The sequence below is a fragment of the Sus scrofa genome, chromosome 1 (genome assembly GCF_054392235.1).
Source record: "Sus scrofa isolate SSC_HxYL_T2T_F1_AM1 chromosome 1, Sscrofa_HxYL_maternal_Yorkshire_Landrace_v2.0, whole genome shotgun sequence".
Taxonomy (NCBI): domain Eukaryota; kingdom Metazoa; phylum Chordata; class Mammalia; order Artiodactyla; family Suidae; genus Sus; species Sus scrofa.
In genome coordinates this window covers 25,019,667-25,041,869 of record NC_139383.1, presented here as the reverse complement: position 1 = coordinate 25,041,869, position 22,203 = coordinate 25,019,667, and the positions used below count along the sequence as shown (strand labels likewise).

The window sequence follows — 22,203 nt, the reverse complement described above, 5'->3', positions numbered from 1 at the left end:
ATTCCTATTTACTTTCTAACTAAAATGTGTATAATTTCTGACAGGGCTAAATAGAAAAAAAGTATTACGCAGAAGAAAATCTACATTGTAACTTTGTCCTAATAATGTCCTTGGGGCTATCATTATATCGGAGAAAAAAATACAGATCTGTTTGTCTCATGGTCTAAGTAAGAATGGGAAGAGGATATAGGCACCTTCTTTGACCACCAAGAGAATCAGTTTGTGTCATTTTGGCCTTTTTCTCTCTCCCGTTTTCACCAGCCAAAGAACAGAACAACACAAAAGCTCTGAGAATAAACAACAACTCACAACAGTAGGAGCAGCAACAATAAACAAGACAGTTTAGGTGGGATGATACCACGTCAGCAAATTTGCTGCTAAAGGAGAGTGGGAGATAGAAATTAAAAAAAAAAAAAAAAAAAAAAGGAGAAGAAAATAAAAGGGAAAAGGGAAAGGTCGAGTTCTATGTCTGGGTCGGTGTTTCTCAGGCAGGGGCACTATTAGCATTTGGGGTAAAGGTGGTCAATCGTGTTTTGCAAATACAGTGAAGAATTTTGATAGGGCTTTAAAAATGGGTTGGACTGCTCTTGATTAATTGTGCATTTTATTCCCTCTTCCAAAATTCCTAATGTTTTAAACTTTTTTGAAAGAAGATTTCTTCCTCTTATAGTTTATAAATGTCTCAAAGTGTGGGTGTATGGCAAACCATTCCAAATTTACCCTCAGAGGAATATTCTTTAATTTTGACTGTTCTGGTTCTCCATTTGACTTTTGCTCAAGTATCTTCAGCTTACTCTGCTCATCTATCTTTAAACTCACCCTCTCTAGGTGCACTAATTCATTCTCATGGCTTTGATTGCTATTGAGGGGTATAGTTTTTATACCCATCACTGACATTTCAACTATTCTTCAGCCCATGCCTTGAGCAGGGGCAAGAAATCTGCATTAGATATATTTTCCTCAGTTAAAAAATGTGATAAAAATCAAACTTAATACTTCTCCTTAGCCCCCTTAATAAAATCAGTGACACCTTCATTGACTGAGTTTTCTTAATTTCACAAATATTTGATCTTATTATGCTAAAGTTCTAATGACCAAACAGGCAGATCCCCAATCTCATGGTTCACTATATATGTAGAGGTAGAAATGTATTAATAAAGTAATCGCACAAATGTATAAATTTTTTTTTGCCTTGTTTTGTACTCTTGATACATTTGCCCCCACAAGCCCAACTGTTAAATTCTTTTGCTGTCCATGAAGTGTTTTATCTTGGTATAGGGATGAATAAATTGATAAATACATGAATATTCTCTATATGTCTTTCAACTAGTGGAAAATTTCTGTCTGTAGCATGATGTTTTTAATTATTTTCCATTTTTTAGCAATGAAATTGATAAAAATAATATATCCAATGTGATATTCTGTTTGGATTTTCCTACCGTATGAAGGTGAATCCATGTAGATACTTAAAAAACAGGGGAGAGGATTTATGAGACATGCTGAGAATGTTCTGTCCAAAACCTCTTATTCACTGGGATTGACCTCTGTCGTACCTTGGCCTCTTGGACGCCTCAAGATTGAGTGGGTCTCTGTGACATATAGGTTCCATCTTTGTATTTTACATCTCTTAGGGTGGAATGGAAATCTCTTTTAGGACCAAGGTCTACTTGGTTAAGTTGTAGTAGCATAAATTTAACTGACTCACAAATCTTGTTAGCACTTATTATTCAAGCCTGTTCCTGAATTAGAAGAGGACCCTGACATATCCCAAAATCCCAGCTGGGAACAAGCAGTGAAGAAAACAAGTCCCTGCAGTGGCTTTTCCACTGAGCCCAAAAAACCACATCTGATAAGCTATGTAATTTGCTGTAGCAATTTGTGCCAAAAATAAAGACACACTTTTGCAGAGTCGCACATTTCTAAGAAAAACTGAACTCCGCCTCACGCTAATCCAGCTCCTTTTCTTTCTTTTGTGAACTCGATATTCATGGAGAGAAAATACCAGGTTGCATCTTAGGTCCAACTGACCCTTGGCCAAATGGCTAAGTCCCTCCTCCTCTAGTCACCTCAAACCTCTCTCACCATCACACAGAAACCCAAACCTGAAGGATAGGCAAAGACACCAGCAGTGGTCTGTTTTAGGACCGCCCTATAACAGGATGTTTTTAGCAGCACAGCAGATTCTTGGCCGATTGTCCTGATTTAAGGAAGAGAGGTGCACAGAATCTTCGAAGTCATCAATTTTAATGAGGACTGCAACTATTCCAGTAAACTAAATCCCTTCATTTTTGTTTGCCTGACAAAGAAACCTGATACATCCAAGACGTTTATTTCTTTATTTTTTGTTCAGTACGAGGACAGGAACTTGCTTTTTCACCACCAGTATTAGGCCCCCAGTGGTGATAAAAATTCCTGTTCAGTCTTTTGGAAGGGAAGAATGAAAGTGACTACAAGGGGAGAAAAACACCAAGAAAATACAAACTTTTGAAAAATTCAGGCATTTCTTGGCTCCAGGGTTAAACAGGAATTGTTAGAGTTCCCTTTAAAAGTTAGAGTCTGCCAAGGTCTCTCATAAGCTTGGATAGTTTTGTGAAAGTTACAACAGAAATAGGGAATTTCATCTGCATTTTCAAAGGCAAGGAATTCTCGGTGGTGTGTGTTTGGGGGAGTAGAGAGAGAAAGAGAGAGACAGATAAGCAAGAAGAAGATGAAAATTCAACTAATTTATTTATAACTTAATGGATTAAAATATTGTGAAGAAACATTTCTGAATTTTCTGGGAAAGTCACACTAAAAGTACCAAGTAATTTCTAAGTTTTGTGGTGAGATAAACAGGTAAATTCCTTAAGAGGTTTGAGTATCAGAGAAAACCAGAACCCAGCCTTTGCTTCTTATCTTTTTCATCTTTGTGCAGACTCACTGAACTCTTATTCCACATCTGGAGGCGGTGGGCAGACATTTGTTTCAACTCTTCAAGTAAACTCAAGTTCTAGAATCACTAAGGTTGAAAGTCCTGGTACGGTCTCTAAATTCCACTCTTCATTAGTAAGAGATTCATTGCAAGGGCAAGCTATACCATCTCTTATGAATTTTTCAATCAAAAGAAGTTTCTCCTCTTTTAAAATTTTTTTCCTCCCCTGTTAAAAATTTTTCTTTAAATAGAGAAGAAAAAGAAAGAAAGAAAGATCATGCAAATGGAAAGGCAGTGACAGGGCATCTATCAAAATGGGTCGGGAAATTCCAATTTTTAAAGTGCTATAAAAATATCATTATTAATGATGATTGACTGGGTTTTCAGAGCCAAGATATTTCAAGGCTGCTAAGTTAGTGCCGAGTGCAAGAGTAGGGGTGCTAAAATGGCTTCAGGGTTCCCTCACTGTGTTTCTTCATTGATTTTTAAGTAACATGTGAGCACACTCAAATTGATGATTTTCATTCTGAATTAGTTTGGCCTCTGTCATGGAGAGTCTTCCATCTTTTCCTGACTGTCAGAGTCTAATTCATCTTCATCATGTCCCCAGCAGGAAGATTTGGATCTTATTACTTTCTGTTTTACAGTTTTATCGTTTACGGGAAATTGGGAAACAGAGAAAATTAGAGCAGAATCTACCCAAGTTGTCAGTAGAGCTACTCAGGGGGAGGAGACACCTTCACTCGTGGACCTAGTGGAAACTCCTGGATTGTAGCAGTACCATGAGGTAGGAGAGTGATACTGTAATCCAGGAATAATATAATCCAATACTCTCTTCAAGGTCTGTTGGTTTGTTTATAAGACTCTTGAAAAATTGTAGCTTCCAGTCTGTGTCAGTCTGATACCTTGTAGGTCCTCTCCATTTTACGAAGGAAAAACCAAGGCTAAAGCAAACCATGCACAGGTTTGGCAAAAACCATATTAAATTTCAGTACAGTCAGTTGTTCCTGTGCAAGTCTTATATTTTGCTTTATTTTCACTCACTGCCAAGCCTGGGGAAAATGACCAGTATTTTTTTTTTTTTTTTTTTAAGTGTAACTAAAATGTGCTTGAAAAACACCACAAAAATATTATCCTGTTTAGGTAAGGCCCAGGGCCCAAGTTAGAGGACTTCTTTAAAGGACGCAGGGGGAAAAAAAATCAACACCAAAAAACCAGTCATTTACTGAGAAAAAAATCATCTCTTTTCTGCCCCTGAAGCTCCTTAGCTCTCATACCTCTGCTTTGCATAGCAGCATTGCTGGTTTCTCTCTGAAGACTCACTCATTCTCCAGTCCTCTGGGAAGATACCAGTTTGTCTTCTCGACAGTGTGCCAAAAATGGAAAAAAGAATTTAAAGCAACTGTCAACCAGGAAATTTTTTGTTTGTTTGTTTTTTAAAAAAGAAAATTTGCCAACTTAGCCAAGAAATTTTGTCTAAGTTACAGACTGTCAGTCTTTATAATCCCTCTTTGTTCTTTTTCTTTTCTGAATCCTTCATTTTCACCGAGGGTAGATAATCTTTGGCATTATCCTCATTGGCTCAGCTTAGCTTTCAGTCCCTTGGGGTCCTGCTGACTCCATAAACTTTCAACTCCTAAATCCAGGGCTGGCTCACCCAGGAAAGAAAAAAAAAAAGGCAAATTGAACAATAAAATTCAAGCTGTAGCTTCCGTTGTGACTCAAGAGCAGAAAATGTTTTTAATGGCCAAAAGCACAGAAATACCATTAATCACCAAGAATTTGTTATGTCTTATTGGGGGCCCCAAGCAAACACCATTTTGCCCAATTCCATAACTATCTTGGATTTGAAAATTATCTGATTGAATATTCATGTAGGGTTGAGCATTTTGGAAATTCTTTCATAAAAAATTATATAGCCCAAAGAGAGAGCAACACTTTTTTTCTCCTTTCTTTTCTTTTTCATTCCCCCCCCCCGCCCCCCCGCCCCCCGCCACCGCCTGCCCCATGTTTCTCTTCCTTTCCTTAGGCTCTTTTGCTGTGTCAGCCCTTCTATGCAAGATCGGTTTTCTGTGATCTATGGAAAACTCCCACCTCAGGAATTTGAAGCCTTCTGTTAAGTCTTTTTATTTTGTTGAGTCCAGGCTACAGATTTTGTTTTGAAAAAGTCTTAGAGGCTTATGTTATAGCCACACATTTTCATTTTTTGAGCTGCTTAGATAAAGTAGACCATGTTTTTTAGAAGGGGCTTTGCAGGCATACTGTCTGGAACACTCTTCTAGTGTATCACTGAAATTGTAATATTTGGAGGTTCACACAGTAAGTTGATGGTATGCTTTCTTTTTTTTCTTCTGGTGTTTCTAGAGCAATAAATAAGTGGCTGAAGGGATGTTATAAATTAATTTGTTGGCAATTCTTAGAATAAATTAGAATAAATCATTTGGGGAACCCGAGTAAATATTTATCACAACAAACACATATTCAGATTTCATGTGGAAGAGAGCTGCATTTTCTTTCATGCGCAGAGATCAAATCAAAAGCTTGCATTGAGCAATAGGGGCTCCATATCTATTCTCTGGTCTTGGAGAACATAACTTTTTTTTTTTTTTATTACTCAATGAATTTATTACATTTATAGTTGTACAATGATCATCATAATCCAATTTTATAGGATTTCCATCCCACACCCCCAGCGTGTCCCCCCACCCCCCAAACTGTCTCCTTTGGAAACCGTAAGTTTTTCAAAATCTGTGAGTCTGTATCTGTTCTGCAAAGAAGTTCATTGTGTCCTTTTTTTCAGATTCCACATGTCAGTAATAGCATTTAATGTTGGTGTCTCATTTCTGACTGACTTCACTTGGCATGATAATTTCTAGGTCCATCCATGTTGCTAAAAATGCTGGTATTTCATTCCTTTGAATGGCTGAGTAATATTCCATTGTGTATATGCACTACATTTTCAAAATATGGAACACTTCACGAATTTGCATGTCATCCTTGCTCAGGGGCCATGCTAATCTTCTCTGTATCATTCTAATTTTAGTATATGTGCTGCTGAAGCGAGCACAGAACATAACTTCTTGAGAGAGGTAGACTACAGTTTAACTAGAATACTTAGAATGCAAATAACAATTTTAAAGGAGATTCTTCTTCTTCTGGATTGGAACCAACAGCTTTAATAGTTCAGAACATTGTAATTTTGTATGCTCCATTCAAATAGAGAACAAATGGGGGAAGACTGCGCATTTGTTGAAAGCCTGGAATATGCCCGACTCCATATGTATTCTCCCCATATTACGTTTCCCATTTCACAGATTAAAAGACAGAGGTTCAGAGCAGTTAGGGGATCAAACCAGGGTCAAAAACGTAGTAAGTAGCAGTGCTAGGAAAATTTACGTTATTCCAAATCTATGCTCTTTTTCATTATAACCTATTCCTTCTAGTAGGTAAGGATGCTAGTTTGATATTTGCCATTACTGCCTACCTAGATAGGTACATGTCACAATTAGAATACTAATTCTTCCAGTGGTTTACCTACCAGAGATAATGGAGGCCATCACCTTTGGCTAACTAGCCTTTTTAGGGATCTTGAGGATGAGCAGAGTCTTTTCCCTCTCACTGTGTTGCCCCACCCTCTACCCCAAAATGGGCAACTCAGGCCAGTCCAGGATTTCAGCCAATGTCAAAGTGTTCAGGGTGAGAAGATCAAGACATACAAGCGGGATGACAGTGGTTCTGGCCCTAAGTGCAGTTGTAAAATGGGTCGACATATTTTCTGGGATACCTGCCTCCCTTTCAGAGCTTTTGTCTCTATTCTGAGAATTCCTCTTTTCTCAGGCACCCTGGATCTTCATACTCTTTCCACTTTCCCCTCAACACAATCTGCTCTGGGAAGCTCTGGCTTGGAAAGAATCTAATCAATTAATCATTACTTGCAGGAATGACTGTAGTGGTGGAATTTCAGGAATCAAGGCAGACAAGTGAAGACGAAATTTCAGAGCAGCAGAGGTTTCTAAACACTCTTCAATATAGGATATAGGTGACCACCTGTACATAGACTGTTTCTGGGTCAGGCCGATCCTGGAGGGAGACAGAAGTGTAAAGTAGATGGCTTAAGGGTGCTTGACTAGAGTATGTGTCTGGAAAACACCACGAGTCATTTTGTTGGTGTATTGTCTCTCTGTCATCTTCCAAGTCACTCTACTATGAACTGTGGCATTTAGATTGAGGTGGGTGGGGGTGGGGAGTTGAGCATTTTCTTTCCTGCAGCTAGCCTCTCAGCCTTTTTTAGAGGAAGGCCAAGATTCTTCTCACCACTGTAACTTGGTCAAAATATTTTCTATAGAAGAAAAAGTAATTATGAAGCTGGAAAGCTTAGGCAATGCAGCATAAAAATGCAGCACATTTTTTTAAAAAAGTAGTCTGCTGCCTGGCTGTAGTGCCAATAGAATCTGATGAGATTTTTCTAAAGTTGTTTCCATATGTCTTGTTTATTAGAAACTTCTTTGAAAGCCAAAACTTTTGGTTTTGGAGTTGAGAAGTTTCTTGGAGTGTTAGCAGTTTACCTGTCTCCTTACTGTAGATGGTCATCAAGGGCAGAAGGGCATTGCCAGTTTATAACATGATCCATGGTATAAAAAAAAACACACAGCCAGTTCAGAAGCACCACTGTTTTATCTAGAGAGCCAAGAAGTATTGGAAGCAAAGGGACTGTTGCAATCTGTGGCAGGGTAGGTAGATGATATATTTCTTCTGTGCTTGAGGGATTGGCCAACAATACTTGTGATCATTGTTACTTGTTTCTCTCAAAAAGAGGAGGTGAAAGGACTCAAGGAACACCTCTGTATATTCCACACTGTGAGAGGATGTGTTGCAGAACTAACACAAAATAAATTAGATGGAAAAAAGACAGAGAAGAAGGAAATCTGCATCAACAAATATATGTCATGAGTGAAATATCTTTTTCTATTGGTAGAAATTAGGCACATTCGCAATTCCTTTTGTTTTTGTTTTCTAATTTGCATCCTTTTATTGGAGCATAACTCAAGTTGTTTTCTAATATTTCTTTTAAGTCCACCTTCCCCCAATAGTTTATGAACTGCACAAGGGGGCATGCATTGTTAAAATTTTTGTTTTTGTTTTTTTCTTTTCAGGGTCACACCTGCGGCATATGAAAATTCTGGGCTAGAGGTCGAATCAGAGCTGCAGCTGCTGGCCTACGCCACAGCCCCAGCAACAGTAACAACAGATCTGAACTGGATCTGTGACCTACACCACACCTTGTTGCCATGCCCTTAACCCGCTAAGCAAAGCCAGGGATCAAACCCACATCCTTATGGATACAAGTCAGGTTCTTAACCTGCTGAGCAACTATGGGAACTCCAAAATTTTTGTATCCCTGGCATCAATTATGCTTCTGGGCATAGAACAGTTCCCCAACAAGTTATTTTTAAATGACTGAAGTTATTTTTACATTATAGAATTTTCATTCTAAAATAATCACTTCCCTGGGAATGAGACACCCCTGTGAGTTATTTCAGAGAATTGAGTTTAAGCAACAACCTGACTCGAGTAGGACTAGACAAGTAAGGAGATGTCAGTCTCTCTTACTGTAAATTGACTGAATCTGAAACATGCATGTGGCGAAATTAGTCAGAGAGGATACCTTGAGGCAGGGAAGATCACAAAAGATGATGGGAGCCCAAAGGCCAAGATCAAAGAAGCAACACTCAGATAGTATCTGAGAAAAGCAGGTGAAGATGCAAACATTGAGCATAAGTAAAACTCCTGATATCCTGAAGTACAGAGAAGGAAACTTTAGATATTCCTAATCTTTGTCCCAAAATAGGGTCTCCTTAGCCTCCCACCAGGGACAAATAATAGAATGTAAAACACTATGGAATAGAAGACACTAAACATTCATAAGATCTCATCCTGGTTTCTGAGTATACTAGATAAAAAGGAAGTCACTAATTTTATGCCAAGGAAAATAATTAGGACAACTCTTAGATATCTTGAGTTTTGTGTTAACTTTTTCACATTTGTTGTCATTATCTCCATCCAGTTTTCCATAGTGAGTAATGACATCTTAACATAGAAAAGGCTTGTGTACTTATTCTGGGATGTACATGAAAGGCGGGAGGCGAAAGAATCATATGGTACTCTGTCATCTATCTTGGGAGTCTACCTTGGAGAGAAATAAATCATAAGACATGCAGTAGGAGGGGGCAGCCTTTGTGTTTTTTTAAAAGAAGGTTAAATAACTGTGAAGAAGATGTTTGGGACTGTAAAGTGACTCCAAGTTTTTCATTGGGAGTTGCTCGGAGGACTGTGACACAGCTGAGGGTAAGCAAGAGGAAATTAAGCTGTGTGGAGATGCTTTATCCCAGCCTCCAAGAGACACCAAGAGATCCCTAAGCATTCAAAAAATGATGAAACTTTATTATGTCAATCAAAGTAAATCTTACGTCATAACAACTTGACAGTGAACTCTCTGCTGATTGGAAGGAAGTTGCTGTGTATAAACCTGGCATCGTCATGGGTGCACGTGCTATAACTTCTTGGACGGGCCTCTAGATGTGACAGAGAGCCTGCCAAGATCACCAAATGCACCAGTAGCCACCACCTGTGGTTCTTGTGGGAACGAAGGTTGCAGTCATAAGGAATCTTCAACACACCTCTAGGAGTAGGTAGGGAAGTGAAAACATTTAGAGATTAGGTGGGACTTTTTTTTCTTTCTCTTCTTCCAGTTTATGGACATGACTGCAAAAAAGAAAAGAGGTAATAACTGGGTACATAGAAGGCATCCAAAAGAAAGAATTTATCTTCTGGATCATGATGGGAATGTCCAGAAGATGGACTACTGAAAGTGGAAAAGGGCACTGGACCAAAGTGGAGAACGGAGAACATACTTAGCAAGGATAAGTGGATGAGGGGGAGGGAGAAAAATCAAGACCAACTACCAAGAAGGTAATGAAGATAGTGGGCATGACTAGAGAAGGAATCTGTATAGTGGAGGTGGTCCTTAGTAATTATTATCTCTCATTCATTCAACAAATTTTAGAGAAGTTCACTAAGAATAATATTTATGACCTTAGCGAACTATATCTGTCAACCCAAAAGAGGAGGTGACAAAATAAATTTGAAAGCAAAGAAGTAAATATAATGTTATTGAGAGTGCTAAGATTTGATGGGATGAAACTCAGGCTAAAAATATCAAAAGAAAAAAATATCAAGAGAGAGACTTACTTGATTCAAAAACTTATCTAGCAGAAGAAAAACAGAATAGCACTGTATATAACCAAGGATACATCTATATAAAAACAAAGGTAAAGCCAAAAAGGCATAGGAGAAATGAACCAATTATATTGCCATGAGAATATACTTCAAACCACTTAGGAAGAAGAAAAATATGAATCTTATATTTTTGGTGTTAAGTCTTGGTATGAAGTAACCCCTTGCAGTAATGGGAGAATAATGACTGTCTTTTGGAAAATTAACTTTGATAAAATTAAAGTATTTAATAAGAGTTTGACTTTTAATGTTGACATTTTTAATCTCTAAAAAAGAGGGAGAATACAAGAGGGGTAGATGTCAGTATGGAAATTCTGAGAGATAAAGGTAGTGAGGGAGTAACCAGAATATTGGAGTTCAGACTACTGTGAAAGTGCATGTGTCCCCTTTACCCAAAATGAGGTTCCTGGGCACAGCAGTACCATAAATTTTTAATGGTCTGCAATGGGATTAAAGCAAATATTTGAAAACTTTTATAGCAATTTTTTGGACCACATTTTTATTTTTCAAAATTATAACTGATACCTTGCTGTCTTCCACTGGAGGACTACCTGCCACGTCTCTAGTAACCCCTGAGAAGTTACAGCATATTTTGTGAGTACTCAACACCAACATTGATGGGTGGGAGAAAATTGCCTTTGCCATCACTGCAATTAAGGGTGTGGGGCAAAGACGTGCTCTTGCAGTGTTGAGGAAAGCAGACACTGGCCTCACCAAGAGGGCAGGAGAGCTCAACGTAACTGTGGAAGCACAAATAGGAGTGATGTGGCCACAGGCAAAGGAATGACCGGAGCCACTATAAGCTGGAAGAAGCAAAGAATGGATTCTTTCTAGAGACTTTGGAGCCTGCAGACTCCTGATTTGGTTTCAGGCCTCTAGAAATGTGAGAGGATAAATCTCCGTTCGTCTAAGCTACCCAATTTGTCGTAATTTGTTAAAACAACTTTAGAAATGTAATACAGTGACTTAAGATAACTTCTGGAAAATGAAGCAAAAAAATCTGATGTTTAACTTCAGGCTAACTTTAATGCCTTTTACTCTGACCTGTCACTTAGCAGCCTTCTAGACTTTATAATGCTTGGATCAAGTGTTTAGAAATATATTGAAAGGTAGGGAGGTCACAGAGAAATAGAGAGTACATGGTGTGGTGTCACGTACTAGGTGGGAATCCTGGCTCCTCTGCTCACTTTGCCTGTCTTCTCAAAGTCTCAGTTCCCTCAACCAAAAACAAAGTGTCATAAACCAAACTAATTGCGTTAGTGTGAGGACTGAGTACAGTGACGTGTACATTTCTTTGCAAATTTACAGCACTCATCCCATGCTAATTACTGAGACTTATTCTTTTCTCAAGAGAGACTGAAGAGATGATGTTGGCAGTACCCTCTCCATCCACTCTCTCTCTCTGTTGTAGATGCAGTGGCACTGGGTTGCCCATTTTCCGACCACAGCAAGTGGCAAGGTAAGCATCCTCTTGTCTCTGGATGCACAGTCCTAATATCTGTATCTGTAGGAGCAACAGAAAGTCCCTGGACCTGTTGAGCAGTTTCTACTTGAAAGAAAACCTCAGCAGCTACCAGTCTAAAACAAAATAGCTGTTTTTGGTAAATCTTTTTTTTTTTTTTTTTTCCACGATTCAGATGGACAATACTAAATAACTCTATTCACCAGGCCAGCTCATTTTTACTTGTTTACTTACACCCCGCCTTGTTCCAGAAAGGATTTAAAGTGGATTACCTATTAATACCACACAAGATAAAATAAAGTGAAAAATAAGTGGTGAGGAAAGTAGGACAACAGGAAAAGGAGACTCAGAAAAATAAATGAAACCAGGAATGAGTTAGACTCATCTGTTGTAAAGTTTTTCCCTCACCAAGCTTGGCCACAAGTGTGTCTCTAAGCTTTCTTGCTATTAATACAAAAAAGGGCTCTAAATCAAGGTCCCCAACAAGGTACTCTTTAAGATATACGTTGAGTCTGCCCAGAACACTGGCTATGGGAGATCAAGGCCCTAAAGCTCTTGACACTGTGTAACAATCTTCATTTTAGCCTGGATTAAAAAAAATACCAGGAGTTCCCATTGTGGCTCGGTGAGTTATGAGCCTGACTGGTATCCATGAAGACTCGGGTTCAATCCTTGGCCTCATCCGGTGTTTCCTCAAGCTGCAGCATAAGTTGCAGATGGGGCCCAGAACTCATGTTGCTGTGGCTGTGACACAGGCGAGCAGCTGCAGCTCTGATTCGACTCCTAGCCTGGGAACTCCCATATGCAGCGGGTGTGGCTGTTAACAGAAAAAAACAAAAAAACAAAAAACAGTAAAGCATAAATGAGATTTGTGTCTTTGAGGAAGATGATTTCCTGATATCCTGTCTAATATAAATTAGCTATAAAGTTTATATTTGTGAAACTGTTGACTAAGTGTACAGGATGATTATAAATCAGATAAGCAAAAGGAGGCATCTGCCAAAAGGGATCACTTTGGTTTCAGAACCATTCACCTATAGCCCTTCTTTTCAGCACTAATCAGGGCAAGCTTGATTTGTAGCCCTCTCTGTTCATGGAAGTAAACTCAGTGTCTGCTTACAACAGAACGTCTATTTTTCTCTTCTCTAAAGCAGGGGGAAATGCATCCAGCTTATAGAAAAATGTCATTAAATTATTAGATTCAAGTTAAAAGGAAAAGGGCAGTTGGAGCACATGTCTCTGTTTTCACCTCACTGAAATCATGATTAAAGATGAATTCAGCTAGCTTTTGGGGAATGAATTGGGCAGCTAATTCATGGGGGCAGGGACAGAGATCCCTTCATGGTGTTGCAGTGTTTAAAATAAAATAGTTTATAAGGGTTATATCAAATTGTTTTGTAGTGAAAATTGATGATGAGTAAGTAACTATGGCCCTTATGCCTCTTTAAACCTGAATTATCTCTCTCTGTTCTCTGGCAGTGGTTGGTAAATTTTTTCTTTAAAGGGCTAGGTGGTAAGTATTTTAATCTTTGTGGGCCATATGTTTTCTGCCCTGCAATTGCAGTGCAAAATCAGCCATAGACAACCCACAAGTTAATGGGTGTAGCTGTGTTCCATTAAAGCTTTTTTTAACAAAAGCAGGTGGCAGGGGAATTGGCCATAGTTTGCTGAATCCTATTCAGTGATGTAGAACAGTGGAGTTTTAAGTCTGTGTTTAGTTTTCACCTGTATTCTGAACTATTTTCTGAGGAAAATTTTGGTTTGACAGCCAGCATCCTGAAGATGATGGGAAGGTCTTGTAGGTAATAAGACCTTAATTTTTGAAACAGGTTATTGCCACCTACACACCAGTTTTCTAAAGCATGGAGCCCTCCATTCTATCAATAAGACAGGGAAACTATTCTCAATCTTCAGTATGGCCTCAGCCTCTATGTATCAGAGCTGACCTAATTGTCAAGGTCTGACTGAAACACAGATGAGGGAGAAAATTTAATGGGCACAAGCATGATTCATTACTTTTTTTTGTGTGTGTGTTTTCCATGGCCACACCTGCGGCATATGGAGGTTCCCAGGCTAGGGGTCTAATCGGAGCTGTAGCCACCGGCCTACGCCAGAGCCACAGCAACGTGGGAACCAAGCCATGTCTGCAACCTACACCACAGCTCACGGCAATGTGGGATCCTTAACCCACTGAGCAAGGCCAGGGATCGAACCCGCAACCTCATGGTTCCTAGTCGGATTCGGTAGCTACTGAACCATGACGGGAACACCATGATTCATTACTCTTGATTTTAAAAAGTTTAGCCTTGTATCAAGCCAGTTCATAAGAATATTTGTATTTTACAATGTTACCTTCTCTTATCTACAAGTCCCCTCACAGAATGACAATTTGATAACACTCTTTGATAATCTATTAAGGATTGTATATAAAAGTGACAATTTGGAGGTCATATTTCCCTTTGTAAGATGGCTGCTGAAGACACTTTCCATTAGATTATTTTCTGTTTTTGTTGTTATTATTGTTGTTTTTTGCCCTGCACTCATGGTATGTGGAAATTCCCAGGCCAGGGATTGAAATTGTACCACAGCAGTTACCAGAGCCACAGCAGTAACAATGCTGGATCTTTAACCTGCCAAGCCACTGAGCCACCAGGGAACTCCCAGTTGTTTTGTGTTCTTAATGTAAAACTTTGTGATCCCTCTGAGAGTTTAGAGGGATGACAAGAGTGTCTTTCTTGTCATGCTTCCTATTATTAAACCAGATAGTGCAGTGTAACTTCCATATTACCCTCTGGTCCTATTTTTTAGCTTTGTTTCCAAAAAGTTAAGCTAAGTATATGCTCCATTGTATAGATTTATACATAGTTGAGGTTTGCTTACTCAGGTGTCTCTTCCTTTTCATTCTTAGTCTCTACATTTTTTTTCTGGTTTTGCTGGATCTGATTGTATTTGTATCTTAATATAGAATACCACAGAAGTATAAATAACAAATACATAATAAAGTTTGGGTTTTTGAAAATGTTAAAGACCACAAAAGGACATTTTCATTACTGTTTGAAACTAGAAAAACAAGGAAGCGATCACCAAGATGCCTGGGGCAGATGGTGTAATGATAACAGATTAACAAAACTGTTAAATTTGTGTTTTGCTTTCAAATTCTGCAGCTAGGAAAGTGGTCTGCATGCTGGAAAGATAAGAACAAGTGATACCTTGAATTGTTTTTTTGAGTTTCTTGTTTTCTTGGAATATATTTTTTATTTTTTCCCTTTTTTTTTTTTTTAAACCTTATCTCATTGTATTTTTACCCTGGGAGGTAGTCACAGTAGTTATTATTATCCTACTTTACTGAGGAGGAAATTGTGACTCAGCGTTAAATGACTTGTCCACACTCATAGACAATGCAAAGAGGGAGGTGACTGCAACTCTATGTAAATAAATGGACAGTAAGGCAAAGCCTGGTCACTTTAAATAAATTCTAGTTGCCAGCAGTGGATGCAGGTTATGCCAGCCTACTGAAAAAACTGGGGTGCAGAGCAAATGGCAGATATTCAAAATATTCTTTTTGAATGAGTGAATATAAAGTGAGCATTAATCTTAGTAATCACTGAGTTATTGCAGAGACCAAAAGATGAATGAATAAGGGAAATATTAGTCCATTTTTCAAAAAGAGGGAGAGATTTCACAAGCCATAAACAGGTCCACTCCACTGTTCTCAGAGGTGACCCCTGAAAAAGTCAATAATGGATTTTCAAGCTAATTGTTTGTGAATGTTAACAAAGGAATGTAGTGGTTACTAGGAGCGAACCTAGATTTATTTATAAGGAATGCCATGTTACGCTTGCTTAATTTCTCTTCTTGCTTTTGAAACAGAGCTACTGTAAGATCAGAGGATTGACTAGGAAAATTTAACTTTCACAATAATATCATAAAAGTAGCAACCACCTGTTGAACACTAACTGTATCAGGCTCCATTTGCCTTATTTCTGTAGTCCTGCAGTAGCACATAGGTACATTGCTATTGCCTTTATTTCAGATGAAACAGAAGTTCATTGAGAGCATTGCTAGTGAGTGACTGAGCTGGAGTTGAGGCCAGATTTGTCTGACTCAAAACTGTTGGTGGTAAGTAATTCTGACACCATTTGGTATTGCCACACAGCCAGGCTCATGAGATCTTTGAGGCTAAAGTGAGCCAAGGATGTACAGGTTGGGTCATAATATCTTTACATAGAGTCACAGCAGGCTGAAAAAAAAATCTAAAGTATGCTGATGAGTATTTTGGTCTTAATTTGCTTTATATTTGGGATCCTTGAGGTGGATAAAGACATAGAAAACATACTTATTCCTTCTACAGTGGACAACATCAAGAAAAAAAGCCATTCTTATCACTGCTATTAGCTAACATTTGTATGGCGTGTTTCATTTTACAGATTACTTTCACTTAGCTTGTCACACTTGATTCTCACAACCTGTAAAGAAGACTTATTTCTAGCTCCCAAACTCTCCCTCTTGCCCCCTCGCACCCCCTCATTTTTTTTTTTTTTTTAACAGTGAGCAGAACTGAGGTTCAGGGAAATCAAATGACTCAGTCAGAGTCATATGGTGAATAATCTGGGGACTTCTGTTTTCTGTCACACTGCAACAGATATGGAGTCATGATTAGACATAATATCAAAACATGCAAATACAAGATCAAAATCATTATAACGAAATGTGAAGGTGATGTATGTGAAGTCTAACACTGAAGGAAAAACTGTGTTTTCATAAGCCAACATTTCATTTTGATTACTAATAATACTAATTTAATCTTGGCCTAGATTAATGGAAACATAATATTTACATCATCATAAGCAACTGAACGTGTAACTTTTCAAAACATACATGGGACCCATATTTCCTGGACCTATTATTTGTTAAAATCCTCATGACTTCTCTGGTGGTTCAGCAGGTTAAGGATCCAGCGTTGTTACTGGTGTGGCTCTGGGTTACTGCTGTGGCACAGATTCGATCCCTGGCCTGGAAACATGCCTCAGGCACGGCTAAAGGCAAACAAACAAGACCCAACTCAGACTAAGCAGAGGGTACCTAAAGGCAGGTAACCAGTGCAGAGACCATGGGCTACATTTGAGAGTGGAAGGGAATGAGGAATGAAAGTTCTAATTTTTTCAATGTTTTAAAGTCATCATGAGGAATAGGAAAAATTAAGATTTGCTCTGTGTTGATTGGTCTAGGTCCAATATGCTGTTGGTGCATAACAGGACAAAAGCACAATGGTGTAAACATCAGAAAGTCAGATTTTTGGCTCAACATAAAAAATAATTCTAACAGTTGAGCAGTTTCTGATGGAATGAGCACTGTTATGAGTTTTTTTGGTCTTTTTTTTAATTTAAATTTTTATTTTTTTTAAGGGCCATACCCACAGCATATGGAAATTCCCAGGTTAAGGTTGGAATTGGAGTGGGAGCTGCTGCTGGCCACAGCCACAGTCACAGCCACACGGGGTCTGAGCCATGTCTGCAACCTACACCACAGCTCACCACAATGCTGGATCTTTAACCCACTGAGCAGGGCCAGGGATCAAACACCTATTCTCATGGATACTAGTTGGGTTTGTTACCACTGAGCCACAATGGAAACTCTATGAGTTTTTTAAAAAATTAATTTATTTAAACAAAAAAGAATATCCAGAGCAATTCATCCATTTCTCCCACTCTTCACTCCCTACTTCTGGCATCTACTAATCTGTTTTCCATATCTATGAACTTGTTTTTGTTTGTATGGTTTTTTAGATTACGTGTATGAAAGAGATCATATGGTGTTTATCTTTCACTGTCTGGCTTATTTTGCTTGCCATAATGGCCTTGAGGTCCATTCATGTTGACATAAGTGACAAGATTTCATTCTTTTTTATGACTGAATAACATTCCATTGCATGAATGCATGTATGTATATATGTATGCATACATATGCACACACATACACACACATCCTCACAATTTCTTCATTCCTCCATTGGTGGAAACTTCCATATCTTGGCTGTTGTAAATAATACTACAGTGAACGTGGGGGTGCATATATCTTTTCAAACTAGTGTTTTCATTTTCTTCAAGAAATGAAAGAATTCCACCCAGAAGTGGAATTGCTGGATCCTATAGTAGTTATATTTTTAATATGGGGGAGAATGCCCATAATATTTTCCGTAGTAGTTACGCCAATTTACATTCCTACCAGCAATGCACAAGGGTACCATTATGTCTACATTCTCATTGACACTTGTTAGTTCCAGTCTTTTTGGTAATAGTCATTCTAACAGGTATGAGATGATATCTCATTGTGGTTTTGATTTGTGTTTTCTGATGATTAATGATGTAGAGCATCTTTTCATGTACTTGTTGGCTATCTGTGTATCTTCTTTGGAAAAAATCTCCTATTCAGATCTTCTGTACACTTTTTAGTTGGATTGTTTATCATGTTATTTTTGCTGTTGAGTTCTTTATATATTTGGATATTAGCACTTTGTCAGATATATGATATGAGAATATTTTATCTCATTCCTTAGTTTGCTTTTTCATTCTGTTGATGGTCCTTTGCTGTGCAAAAGCCTTTAGCTTGATGTTGTCCTGCTTTTTGCTTTTTGCTTTTGTTGCTTTTGCTTTTAGTGTCAAATTCAAAAAAATTATTGCTGATACCTATGTCAAGGAGTTTTGGCCTATGTTTTCTTCTAAGAATTTTGTAGTTTCAGGTCTTGCATTCAGTTTTTTTCACCATTTATGATTGGTGTAAGATAGTTGTAAAATGTCATTCTTTTGCGTGTGGCTTTCCAGTTTTTCCAGCATCATTTATTGAAGAGACTATTCTTTCCCCATTATTGAGTCTTGGCTCTTTTATTATAAACTAATTGACTGACTATATATGTGTGAGTTTATTTCTGGGCTTTTTGTTATATTCTATTGACCTATGTATCTGTTTTAATGTCAGTATCATGCTGTTTTAATTACCATAGCTCTGTAATGTAATTTGAAATCAGGGAGCATGCATCTCTAGCTTTGCTCTTTCTCATGATTGCTTTGGCTAGTTCAGCATCTTTATGGTTCCATACAAATTTGGGGACCGTTTATTCTGTTTCTTTGAAAAATGCTATTGGAACATTGACAAGTATTGCATTGACTCTGTGTATTGTTTTGGGTAGTATGGCCATTTTAACAATATTCATTCTTCCACTCCATGAGCATGAGATATTTTGTTTTGTTCTTGCTGTTTATTAATTGAATTTTGTCCTCTCAAAATTTGTGTGTTAAGGTCCCAGTACCCCAGAGTGTGATATTGTTTGAAAAAAGTGTTTTTGAAGATGTAATTAATCAAGATGAGGTCATACTGAAGTAGGATTGGCCCTAATCCAATATGACTGGTTTCTTTTTATTTTTTTATTTGTTTATATTTGATACTTTGTACTACTGCAAGACAGTTGTGATATCAGTTTCAAAACTGACATTTTGATCTTTTATTCTTTTTTTATTCTTTTTTAATTTTATCTTTTCTATTTTTCTATTCATTTTATTTTTTTTTATTTTTTTTATTTTTTTTATTTTTTTGTCTTTTTAGGGCTGCACTCAAGGCATATGGAGGTTTCCAAGCTAGGGATTGAATCAAAGCTGTAGCTGCTGGCCTATGCCACAGCCACAGCAACACCAGATCTGAGCCGCATCTGCAACCTCCACCACAGCTCATAGCAATGCTGAATTCTTAACCCACTGAGCAAGGCCACAGATCAGACCTATGTCCTCATGGATCCTAGTTAGGTTTATTTCCACTGAGCCATGATAACTCCAAGGTAGCTTTTTAAAACTGGAAATGTGGGAGTTCCCATTGTGGTTCAGCAGAAACAAATCTGACTAGGAACCATGAGGTTTCGGGTTTGATCCCTGGCCTCATTTAGTGGGTTAAGGATCTGGCATTGCTGTGAGCTGTGGTGTAGGTTGCAGATGCAGCTTAGATCCCACGTTGCTGTGGCTGTGTTTTAGGCCAGCAGCTGTAGCTCCAATTAGACCCCTAGCCTGGGAACCTCAATATGTCGTGGGTGTGGCCCTAAAAAATAAAATAAAATAAAATAAAATAAAATAAAATAAAATAAAACTGGAAATTTGGACAGGAACATGCACACAAGGTGAACAGCATGTGAAGATGAAGGCAGAGATTTGGGTGATGCTTCTACAAACTAAGGAATGCCAAACACTGCAAACTGCCAGAAGCATAAAGCTTTTCCCTTACAGCTCTCAGGAGGAACCAACACTACTGAATTCTTGCTCTTGGACTTTTAACCTCCCAAACTGTGAGACATTTCTGCTGTTTAAGCCACAAGGTTCATGGTATTTTGTTATGGCAGCCCTAGTAAACTAATATACTACTGTACCCTGTTTCTAGAACTGTGACTAAATAAATTAAGCATTCAATAAAAATTTTTTTATGGCCACACCCATGGTATATGGAAGTTCCTGGGCTAGGAACTGAATCCAAGCCTCATATGCAACTTCTGCTGCAGCTGCAGCAGCACCATATCCTTTGACCCTCTCCACTGGGCTGGGGATTGAACCTGTGCCTCTGCCAAATCTGTCTGATTCTTAAATCTACTGAGCCATAGCAGAAACTCCCAGTAAATATTTTTTTGAGTGACTGTTGAAAATAAATAAATGGATGAATGAATGAATATATTTTACCTCAGGAAAGTCATTTATTTTTTTCTAGTCCTCAGTGTTGTCATTTGTAAAATGACATCTGCTACAGTGTAGAAGATTTATCCAGTTCTTGTCTGTTCTACTACATTCATAAAAAAGAACTCTTATGACAGAAAAATTGATCATATATTAGAAGTTATCCAGAGAGCTTATTTAATCAGACTCTCTATTAAAAAAATACAAGCAGACATGAGTTTTAGGGATGATTGAAATTTTAATTTGACCTGAGGCAATACTCTGAAATGAATAATTTCCTGAGTTTGCTTTCAGATTTTGATCCTGTGTTTTTCCTTGACGAATTTATCTATTTATAGCAATCAGGTCAGTGAGACTGTGTGAGTTATAGGCAAAGTGATTTCATCGCACTCCAGGCTCAACTATATTTCAGAATAGAATCTTCCTTATTGAGGACTGAGCCATCAGCAAAGACATGGTACAGGAATTGAATTAGAACAGAATGCAGAAAATTGTCTTCATAGTTGAGAAGTTTGGGCGTGTCATTACCTGAGATGATATTAAATTTATCAGTGTGCCTTCAAATAATAAGCTTTGAAGAAGGAGCTGGATGAACAGTGAGCAGAACTCCAGAGAGTGATCTGGATGTGGAAGATTCATTAGTCTGGATGCTATCTGGAAAGCTTCAGCTGGCCAGAATGAGCTTATATGTTAAGACTGGCTTAGGTGGGCTCTCCAGGGTTGATTTGCAGAGGTAATTCTTCAGAAACCCAGTTCACTGGACAGAGCTCTGGCTCCATTTCCTTTTTTAGATCCTTTACCTTCCAGTGAAACTACAGGGCCCTGTTCTCCCCAACCCTGTGTTCAGAACCTTTGACCCCTCTAGTGTGGAAGTCTTCCAAGTGTCCTATCATTGAAAGTTAACATTTTCTGCTTTATTCTTTTTCCTTCTACTCTTTAGAAACTCGTATTTCCTGAGGTGGATATTTACGCCAATAAAAGAATCGATTACTCAGTGTGCAAAACTCTTGGATGGATGGGTGAGGAGGGTAAAAAATTTATAGCTTCAGTAGATTCATCTTCTCTCATTAGTGGTCTGCTGTGTCCTTTGGGGAAGATATTTTGAGCCAGGATTTTGGTACTTTTCAGCTTCGCTAACTCTTGGATTCTCTTAGGTACCCATCACAGTGTTAAATATATGAAATTAAAATCAGCAAAGAGCAGAATATCCTTCTTGCTTTCCCATCCCTACCCCAGTTTTGCAAATGGGTCAATAAAAATAGTGTCCTTGGTGTGGGCAAGGGTGTAAATTCATACAGTGAAAACTCAAATGGAAAACAAATCCCCAGAACACAGGCTATATTTCAAATCCTTGGATTATGGAGAGCAGTTAGAGAAGAAACCTTAAATGTCATCTAATTTAACTCACTTATTTTACAGATTAGGAAAGAGAATGCTCTAAGAGGTTTTCTGACTAGCAGACCTTATATTCTTCATGTAGCTCTATATTTTTATATATTTAGGATTTTTGTTTGTGTGTTTGTTATTCTTCCTTGCATTATCTCTGCCTGATCTAGGGCAATATATATATATATATATATATATGTATGTATATGTATATATGTATATGTGTATATATATATGTATATGTGTATATATATATGTATATATATATGTATATGTGTATATATATATATGTATATATATGTATATGTGTATATATATATATATATATATATATATATATATATATATAAATAAATAAAATAGGAGTGTGGGTGAATCAACCAAGATCAAAGAGCTAGCAAACTGAAAGAACTTGGATGAAAGTTCATATTCCCTGGTTCTTAGTT

At 37.9% G+C, this 22,203-nt stretch overlaps 1 long non-coding RNA gene and 1 other non-coding gene across 9 annotated transcripts in view; one reads left to right on the top strand and one right to left on the bottom strand.

The window, feature by feature from the left end:
• The window catches only part of LOC110259987 (uncharacterized), a 1,024,192-nt gene that overhangs the window by 263,624 nt on the left and 738,365 nt on the right, over positions 1-22,203 (top strand). The window contains exon 1 of one of the 8 annotated variants that reach the window (XR_014839507.1): positions 3,550-3,698. The exons of 5 other annotated variants lie outside the window; for them this stretch is intronic. This is a non-coding gene — a long non-coding RNA (uncharacterized LOC110259987). Of the gene's footprint in view, positions 1-3,549; positions 3,699-11,615; positions 11,664-22,203 lie in introns of those variants that run through there. 2 more of the 8 variants (XR_014839501.1, XR_014839515.1) reach the window with 2 other exon arrangements.
• LOC146405978 (U6 spliceosomal RNA) lies at positions 5,872-5,978 on the bottom strand. The gene has a single exon (XR_014832865.1). It is a non-coding gene; the product is annotated as a U6 spliceosomal RNA (small nuclear RNA).